The sequence below is a fragment of the Rutidosis leptorrhynchoides genome, chromosome 8 (assembly GCF_046630445.1).
Source record: "Rutidosis leptorrhynchoides isolate AG116_Rl617_1_P2 chromosome 8, CSIRO_AGI_Rlap_v1, whole genome shotgun sequence".
Taxonomy (NCBI): domain Eukaryota; kingdom Viridiplantae; phylum Streptophyta; class Magnoliopsida; order Asterales; family Asteraceae; genus Rutidosis; species Rutidosis leptorrhynchoides.
In genome coordinates this window covers 252145694-252155956 of record NC_092340.1, presented here as the reverse complement: position 1 = coordinate 252155956, position 10263 = coordinate 252145694, and positions in this window count along the sequence as shown.

Below are 10263 nucleotides of genomic sequence, written 5' to 3'. Positions count from 1 at the left end.
GGTTGAATTATCGAAATCGAATATGCCCCTTTTTATTAAAGTCTGGTAATCTAAGAATTAGGGAACAGACACCCTAATTGACGCGAATCCTAAAGATAGATCTATTGGGTCTAACAAACCCCATCCAAAGTACCGGATGCTTTAGTACTTCGAAATTTATATCATGTCCGAAGGAGGATCCCGGAATGATAGGGGATATTCTTATATGCATATTGTTAATGTCGGTTACCAGGTGTTCACCATATGAATGATTATTTTTGTCTCTATGCATGGGACGTATATTTATGAGAACTGGAAATGAAATTCTTGTGGTCTATTAAAATGATAGAAATAAATGATTATGATAAACTAATGAACTCACCAACCTTTTGGTTGACACTTGAAAGCATGTTTATTCTCATGTATGAAAGAAATCTTCCGCTGTGCATTAGCTCATATTAGAGACATTACTTGGAGTCATTCATGGCATATTTTAAAATACGTTGCATTCGAGTCATTGAGTTCATCAAGATTATTATTAAGCCAATTATAGTTAGATGTATTATGAAATGGTATGCATTCCTGTCAATTTTTGATGTAATGAAAGATTGTCTTTTCAAAAACGAATGCAATGTTTGTAAAATGTATCATATAGAGGTCAAGTACCTCGCGATGTAATCAACTATTGTGAATCGTTTATAATCGATATGGACTTCATCCGGATGGATTAGGACGGGTCCTTTCAGTAATGGTAGAAGAAAATAACTTCCTCTGGTGGCAGATGAAAAAGAAGAATGAATGATATGATAGTCAAGAAAATATCAAGAATCAGAACTGGATGAAGCATTTTCACAAATCTTTTGTAAGTATGAAATAAGAAAGAAGATTATAGGAGTGGTGAGAATAAATGAAACGAAAGAGGTTAATTTATAGCAAAATATCAGACATAGCAATTGAGGCAGATTACGCATTTAATCAAAGGAAATCCTAATTTCCTTAAATTCTAAAAGAATCAAATCTTATTTAAATTATGAAGATTTTCTATTCCTTAAATTCCGGAAATAAATCGTTACTACATCAAGAGATAAGACGAATCTCTATTCTCCATTTCACTCTATTACGATAACTTCTCACATACGCTTCGAGTAATCGGATTGTTTTATCCGTATTATTCAATGGTGATAAAATTCTATTTACCAACGCATATTCGTCATGAAAACATTTTTATTGTCAGCCATGACGACCTCACTCAAATTTCGGGACGAAATTTCTTTAACGGGTAGGTACTGTGACAACCCGGAAATTTTTGACCAAATTTAAACTTTATCTTTAAATGATTTAACGTTTCCGACACGATAAGCAAAGTCTATGAAGTTGAATCTCAAAATTTTAGAACTGTTTCATTACATTTGACTGCTCTCGACGATTCATGAACAATTATATGTATGTATATATGTATATATATATATATATATATATATATATATATATATATATATATATATATATATATATATGTACAAGTAAAAACGACTTTCCTACAGTAAAACACTATTTGCTACAGTAAAATGACTTTGCTACAGTAAAACACTATTTGCTACAATGAAACCGTATTTTGCTACAGTGCTACAGTGAAAACAACAGTGCTACAGTGATTGCTGAAGTAAAACACTATTTGCTACAGTAAACACTATTTGCTACAGTAAACACTATTTGCTACAGTACACACTATTTGATGTCGACGAACTAGCAAACAAAAACAGGATAAGGCGGCCATGCGATCGCATGGCAAAAACACTGAAAACTCATGCGATCGCATAAGGTACTGTAGCAGGCCACATACTATAAAAGCTCGATTCATTCCTCCGTATTATTATTATTATTATTATTATTATTATTATTATTATTATTATTATTATTATTATTATTATTATTATTAAGATTAATATTATTATTATTAATCTTATTATAATATTATTATTAGTAGTATATATACCTAAAATACTACGACGAGGTTATGAGCGTGTCACTTTCAAAATGGGTTTTTGAGAAGGATAGAGCTAAGAAAATTATGGGTTATTGCCAAGGAGGTTATGGGTAATGTTTGAGGGTATATTTGTGAATCAAATCTAGTGTTTATTATCTCTGTTGCGTCTACGTACTTTCCTACAATATTGAATCTCAATATTGATACGTAAGCACTCATATTTTATCTTTTATACATTAATTGTGTATCCATGTCTAGTGCTCGAGTATATATATTTATGCATGCTTGTATGCTAAATTTTGTCGTTAAACAGTTATGATGAATCACAAAGTAAATACATATATTACTGATAAAAGGTATATGATATGCATGTTTTTGGAAAGCTGGCGAAAAATCAATAACTTATCATTTAGAAATCGCGTAATTTCGGTGAACGAATTAAAAGATATGATCAACTGAATTATGATTAACATTGATTGAAATTGCTTTTGAAACTTGTTTGTAAGAATGATAAATTGGATTTTTGAATATTACCAGCTAAGTAAATAAATCCATATATAAGGCACGTCTCGTTTTGTTGAATTATTGTCAAAATTGACTTTTTGAAACGACTTTAGATAACTTTTGTATGTCGATCTCGAGCATTAGGATTGTTATACACTATGACCTGACCTAGCTTGATAGACATTTATTGACCAACATATGTTCTCTAGGTTGAGATCTACGGTTATTTGGTAATCCGTGTTTCGATCACATTTTGGTGAACGACTTTATATGCTGCTAAGGTGAGTTTCATTTGCTCCCTTTTTAATTGATTTTGCAATATATATTTTTGGGCTGAGAATACATGCACTTTATTTTTAAACGCAATGGATAAAAGTACATAATAAATTCTACACTGAGTTTGAACCGAAAATTCCTTAGCTTTGGTAACTAGTAACTGCCAGTTATAAGAACTGGTGGGCGCGAGTAGTAGTATATGGATCCATATGGCTTGATATCCCCGTCCGAGCTAGAGCACTAGCCTTTTAACGGACGTATGCTATTTGAGAAGCGTACACGTTGGTTTGTGTGTATTATTAAGATGATTATACAAAGGGTATGAATTATATATACGTTAAGTTTAGTTACCAGGGTGCTCAATTTCGTAGAATATTTTGATAAACGTGTCTAGATGAAACAACAGAAATCTTGTGATCCACTTTTATATAATCTATTAATAAACGTTTCTGGATGAAACAACTGAAATCTTGTGATCCACTTTTATATACAGATTATGCGAAACACTAAAACTATGAACTCACCAACCTTTGTGTTGACACTTGTTAGCATGTTTATTCTCAGGTTCCCTAGAAGTCTTCCGCTGTTTGCTTATATGTTAGACAAGCTATGTGCATGGAGTCATACATGGCATATTTTTCAAGGAAACGTTGCATTCACCAAATCATCACCATGTATCTTATTTTGACTGCATTATCAATGGAAGTATTATTGTAAATTATTATATTACGGTGATTATCTATATGTAGAAATCATCAGATGTCGAAAACCTTTGATTTAAATATTCATTTATGGTGTGCCTTTTCAAAAGAATGCAATGTTTACAAAACGTATCATATAGAGGTCAAATACCTCGCAATGAAATCGATGAATGACGTGTTCGTCCATATGGATTTGGAGCGATCGTCACACCAACCTTTTTTCGAGTACCACCAAGAAACCAATGAAACCTTCGAAACCCAATTAACCACCATCTAAATCGAACAATACCACCCATGAATCCAATTCTTCTTTCTTCTTCAGCTAGCTCGAACACAAGATTCACCACCCCACCTCGCCACCTGCACTCTTGGATCAACCACCTTTCTTTTATTCTTTTCATCGACAAAACCACCAAGAACCACCTCACCTTACACCTACTACCACTGCAACTCCCTCTATTTCCCTATTTTATTTTTCTGTCGACCGAAACCCATAGAAGGAGGATGAGAACTGTGATTTTTTTTATGATCGTTAATTCATCTGCAACCCAAGGGATTAAATAAATAATGATGATGCGTATTTTTTTCTTTTCTATTCGGTTAAAAAGGAACTGAAAGTTTCTTTTGATAGTGCTATTTTACAACACATTAGCATTATGTGGAACAACTTGTAAGGCCTATTAAAGTAAACGCTCAATTATTCTATTTTTTTCCTTTCTTTCCTTGGACAAAAGCATCGCAGCTCCCAGATTTATTTTAAATTAACGTGGGCTGATCAAACTGCTGTTGGACCACTATCTTGATCTAGTACTTGGGCCGTGAACTAGCTTAAGTCTGTTGGGCCGAGAGCTAGTAAGATTCTGATGGGCTGAGAGGTTGATACAATGAAAGAATGATAATGATATCGAGTTTATACATGTTAAATTGTTAAATCTGCGAGTTATTTCGAGATGGAAACAAGCAGTCCATTGGTTTGTTGGGTGGTTGCTAAGCGATAGGTCACGGGTTCAAGTCCCGGGTGTGGCATTTTTTTTTAAGAAAAAGAAGAAGACAGACAGTCAATTTAGGATAAATAGATTTGGTGTATCAATTAAATCAAAAATGAGGTGACAAAGGAATGGTTAAAGGCGTTATCGAGTTAGCGGGACGTCGCGGGTTCAAACTCGAACTTGGGCTTTTTTTAAGGGCTAGTTCTTTGAGGTTCGTGAATTCGAGGCCAACCCTGCATTGTTCAGTTCCATCGTATGAATATTTTTACTACAAAATATCGTATAATGAGTTCATTTGATTCCCTTTTACTCTTTATATTTTTGGGACTGAGAATACATGCGCTGTTTTTACAACTGCTTTATTAAATGCTTTTAAAATATATTTTGAACTGCAAATACATGAAATGCTTTTATAAATGTTTGACGAGATAGACACAAGCAAAACATTCCCCGAATAAATTATTATGCAGACAAAAGTTCTGTGGATTATTATTGAATTATGTGGACATGATAATTGCCACCAATTGATGTGAATATTTTTTCCGTGATTATTATTGCTTGGTAACCTAAGAATTAGAATCGGGTATGACCCTAATTCACGCGAATCCTAAAGGTAGCTACCGGATTTAACACCCTCACCCAGAATGTTCACTAGACGGAAGAGCTAGTGGGCGTGGTGTTTAGTACTTCGAGGTTTATATGTTATACAGACGAGATGTTCTGTTTTTGGGGATATTATTGATGCGCATTATATGTTAAGGTCAGTTATCAAGCCAAGCTATGAGAGCAAAGTGAATGTTATGTATCAAGAGAATGATTTTTATACACAGGTTATGTGTATTATTTTTGTGCACGAGATATGTGTACGGTTATTTAAAAATCGCGAGGCAACCTACGGGGGAGAAAAGGATATGAACCTACTCTGCTAAGCATTATGAAAAATGGTTTTGTACACGAGATAGGTGTATTGTATTTAAATCTTGTGGTCTATTAAAATGATGAATTTTATTGTTTATGATAAACCTATGAACTCACCAACCTTTTGGTTGACCCTTTATAGCATGTTTATTCTCATGTATGAAAGAAAACTTCCGCTATGCATTTGCTCATTTTAGAGATATTACTTGGGGTCATTCATGACATATTTCAAAAGACGTTGCATTCGAGTCATTGAGTTCATCAAGATTATTATTAAGTCAATTATAGTTGGATATATTATGAAATGGTATGCATATCGTCAACTGTCGATGAAATGAAAGATTGCCTTTTAAAAACGAATGCAATGTTTGTAAAATGTATCATATAGAGGTCAAATACCTCGCGATGTAACCAAATGTAATGTATTCGTCCAGATGGATTAGGACGGGTCATTAAATCTACAATACTCATGTTGTTAATCAAGGGACCAATAGGGTCCCCTTGCCTCAACCCTCGGTTCATAACACCTTCCCGAGAGGGAGAACCATTTAAAAGGACCGAAAAATTGACGTTAGAGATGCACGTTTTAATCCAAGCAATGAATTGATTCCCGAAACCCATTTTAGAGAGGGTCAAAAGAAGAAATTCATGAGACACGTAATCGTAAGCTTTGGAAAAATCAATCTTAAAAAGAAGAATCGGTTTCCTTTTCTTTTTAGCAAAGTGGACAACTTCGCTAACCACCATAACTCCATCCATTAACAAACGGGAAGGAACAAACCCGTTTGACTATCGCTTATAATGGAAGGTATAACCTTCTTTAATCTATTAGCAAGAACTTTAGCGATAATTTTATAAGGGGCGTTAACAAGGCTAATTGGGCGTAATTGATCGATGTTCATGGAGGAATTAGCTTTAGGGATTAAAATGATAAAAGAAGAATTAAAACGTTTTGGAAATGAAGGGTTCGAGTGGAACTGATAAAACATCTCCATGATAATGTCTTCGAGAAAATGCCACGATTTCTTAAAAAATTGAAGGGAGAAACCATCCGAGCCCGGAGCTTTGTTTCCGTTGAAAACTTTAATCACATTGAACACTTCAGAAGATTTGAAGCTGACTTCTAACAAGGACTGAAAATGGGCTGAAAGTTGGGCTAAGTTTAGATTAGTCCAATTAATATCATGAACAGACACTTGAACAGAAGGTTGGGAGGCAAGGTCAGAGGAGAATAATTTCTCAAAATAAGACACAACGTATTCTTTTACCACAATAGGATCATCTACCCACGAATCTTGAATTTGAAGGCCAGGTATATGGGAAGATTGGCGTCTAATTCGTGCCATGATGTGAAAAAACTTGGAATTCTTATCGCCGAGTTTTAGCCAATGATACCGAGATTGAATTCTATTTTTTGATTTGATGCAAATTGACAAGGCTCTCTTTCTTAACTTTAAATCTGCAAGAGAGGAGATTTTGTAACGTCCTCCCAATAGGGTCTGGAAGAAACGTTACTAATATCAAATAAACCAACATATTATAATACGAGAACAATACTAAATGAGAAAATTTAACTTTATTGAGTACGCAGCGGAAAATGAAATGTCGTTACAATAATGGAAATAACGATAAAGTAATTGTTCATATGCAGAAGTAATAAATGCGATATCTCTTGATCCTAAGTCCAAGTAGCATCACATAAGTAGTAGATAAGAAAGCTTGAATCAAACAGCACCTGAGACAAAACATGCTAAAGTGTCAACCAAAAAGGTTGAGTGAAGTTCATAGGTTTAACAAAAGTAGTTATCGTTGTTTTTAGACCACAAGATTTAGTTGTAAAGTTGATCTCCCGCAGGATCAAAAAGTAGATCTCGCAGATCCAAAAGTTATGCCAGTGCGTGATATTTAGACTAAACGTTCAAGTTTGCCCCATGACAAGTTGTGTCTGTCCTTGTCGGTTTAAATTTCATTATCAAGTAATACAAAGACTGAGTCAAATGTATCGGGGACGTTACTCCCGATAGGCCTACCCCCAATAAATAAGCATGCCGCAGCACTTAAAAATATCACTGTAGGGACTTAGTCGAACGTAGCCGGGTATAGCATAGTTTTAGCAGTTGGTACTTGTGTCTAAATTGTAAATAGTAAAAGCAGCATGTGTCTCACCCCAAATAAGTTAAATAAGTTTGCTAGCAATAAAGAGTGGGGCTATGAATTCACCTTAGTAAGTAGAGAGAGTTATTCCTCGGAATAGAGAGTTGAACGAGTGAGCAGGAAAGTCAACCTATTGACATTTAAGAGTAGTTAAGTGTTTTGCCCATGTTTAAGTTTAAGTATGTGTTTAAGTATAGTTTGTTTTACTAAGTTTCTATTCCTAGTAAGTTACTATTTTTATAAAGTTTCTATTTTTAGAAAGTTTCTTATTTTACTAAGTTTCTATGACTAGAGAGTTTCTACTTTTATGAGTGTTTCCATTTTAGGATACTTGCCGTATTAGATAAGCTTCCAATCACCCCTTTCCCTTCGAATGGCTAATTTAGATCTAGGGGCTTGAGCCATAGGACCCTTTAAATCGGAAATCCAAACCCTCTGCCTAGAATCTCGTAGAAACCATTCGTCAAGAAAGTTCGAAGATCTATACATCTCTAATACATATCCCAAAATGTTTTTGTGCTACAATATAATTAGTAGGTTATAGGTGCTAGTAATAGTAATAGTGTATACATGTTAAGTACTAGTATAAGTAGTATTAGGGTTTCATTAATTAGGGTTAGTTAATTAAAGTAGTAATTAATAACTAGGGTTTAGTAATTAATGTCCTAGGGTTTCATAAATGTTTAGAGTTTAATTAATTAGGGTTTAAGAATTATAGTTTAGGTGTAATTAGGGTTTAAGGTTTTAATATGTATATGTATATATAATTCGTATATATATGTATATATATATATAAATATTTTTTTTACATGTATATATGTATATATAAATCTAGGTGTGTTTATGTATATACTTATGAATAACAAGTTTATAATATGAATATGAATTATCAAAGATCAAAGTTTATGTAAATAGTTTAGGGTTTATGTTATACCTTTGAAGATTCAAGATAATTAACAAAGAAAAGATGAACACGATGAAGATGGAAGATCAAAGCCTTGAAAATCTTGAAGAACTCCTTGAAGATTCTTGAAGAACACGAAGAACAAGCTTGAAGATCCGAATACCAAAAGAGAGGGAGAGGGAGAGATTGTTTTTGAGAGAGGATTTTGGTGTGATTTGTGAATGAGAAACTAGGTGTTTATATAGTGAAAGTATTAGAGTGTTAGTCAACATAAGGATGTTCTAATTAATGATTTTATTTTGTTTTATAATTTTTAGTCAACAATAGGTGGTACTAGTTTATAATTAGTCAACATAAGGATGTACTAGTTTACACTTTATTTTTAGTCAACATAAGGATGTAAGATTTTTTTAGTCTCATTATTATTACTATTATTATTATTATTATTATTATTTTTACATTTACTACATGATAAGTATTATTTTCTTTTTACTAATTCATGACTTGTATATATTTAGTTCCCAATTGTTTTATTATTTATATAAATGTCACTTTTTATTTATTACTTATAGGTTATTAGTTATAATATTACATAAATGCATAAATTTTAATTAGCAGTGAGTGTCGACTAACAATTTATTATTTTCATCTTTTATTAACTTGTCAATTTTTGTACAAAGTTAATTAATATGTTTTCTAACTCTTAACACTTAACAATTGTTGATTAAAGTTTAATCATTAAGTTTTAATTATATTGTTTGGGCTTTTAATATTGGAAAAATATAGAATGGAAAAAATGAGGGTCGTTATAGTACCTCCCCGTTATTGAAAACTTCGTCCCGAAGTTTTTAGGTAGTTTCCTCGTTTGCATCAGTAGTTGAGAAGAGATGGGGATATTTCCGTTTCATATGGTCTTTGCGTTCCCAGGTATATTCGGGGCCTCTACGCGAATTCCAACGGACTTTAACGATAGGTATATTGCTTTTACGCGTTTGTTTGACCTCTCCTTCCATGATTTCTATAGATTATTCAACGAAGTGCATTTTATCATTAATGCGAATATCATTCAAAATGATGATGTTATACAAGTCATTTCAGTAAATTGGATACATGAAATGTGTTATGAATAGTACTGAGCTCATTTAAAACCTTGAGCATTTTATGCCAAAATATTAGGGCAGACAAACAAAGAGGAGTTCGTGAAAATCACAGTCATGAAATTTGATAGAGATCTTCATTGTTTACAACAAGAATATTTTAATGATGAATATAAGTTGAAAAATAAAGTTTTATCACTATTGAATAATATGGATAAAACGATTCGTTTATAGGAAGAGTATAAATGAAGCTATCATAAAAGAGTGAAATGAGAAAATTAAATGTTCGCCTTAACTTTTGACGTAGTCACGATTGATTTCCGGAATTCAAGGAATTAAAGGAAATCTTCGTAATCTATAAGATTTGATTCTCCGGTATTTACGAAATTTTGAGATTTGTTTGATTAAATGCGGTGATTTGCCTCGATTGATGTGTTTGGAATTTTGCTATAAATTAGCTTCTTTCGTTTCATTATCTTCACCACTTCTATACTTTCTTTCTCAATTCAAACTTCCAAAAGATTAAGAAAATGCTTAATCCAGTTCTGATCCTGGTTATTATATTGACCATCTATGCAGTCATTCTTCTTTTTCTTTTACCGCCAGAGGAATCTGTTTACTTCTACTATGCTCTTGGGGTTATAGTGTTTTTAATTATCCCGTGTCTTTATATTGCTATACGCATTGATATACACGGTTTGTAATTTCGGAGTCGTTATCGGGCTTTATATTTTCCCTTATATGTCGGAGCTTT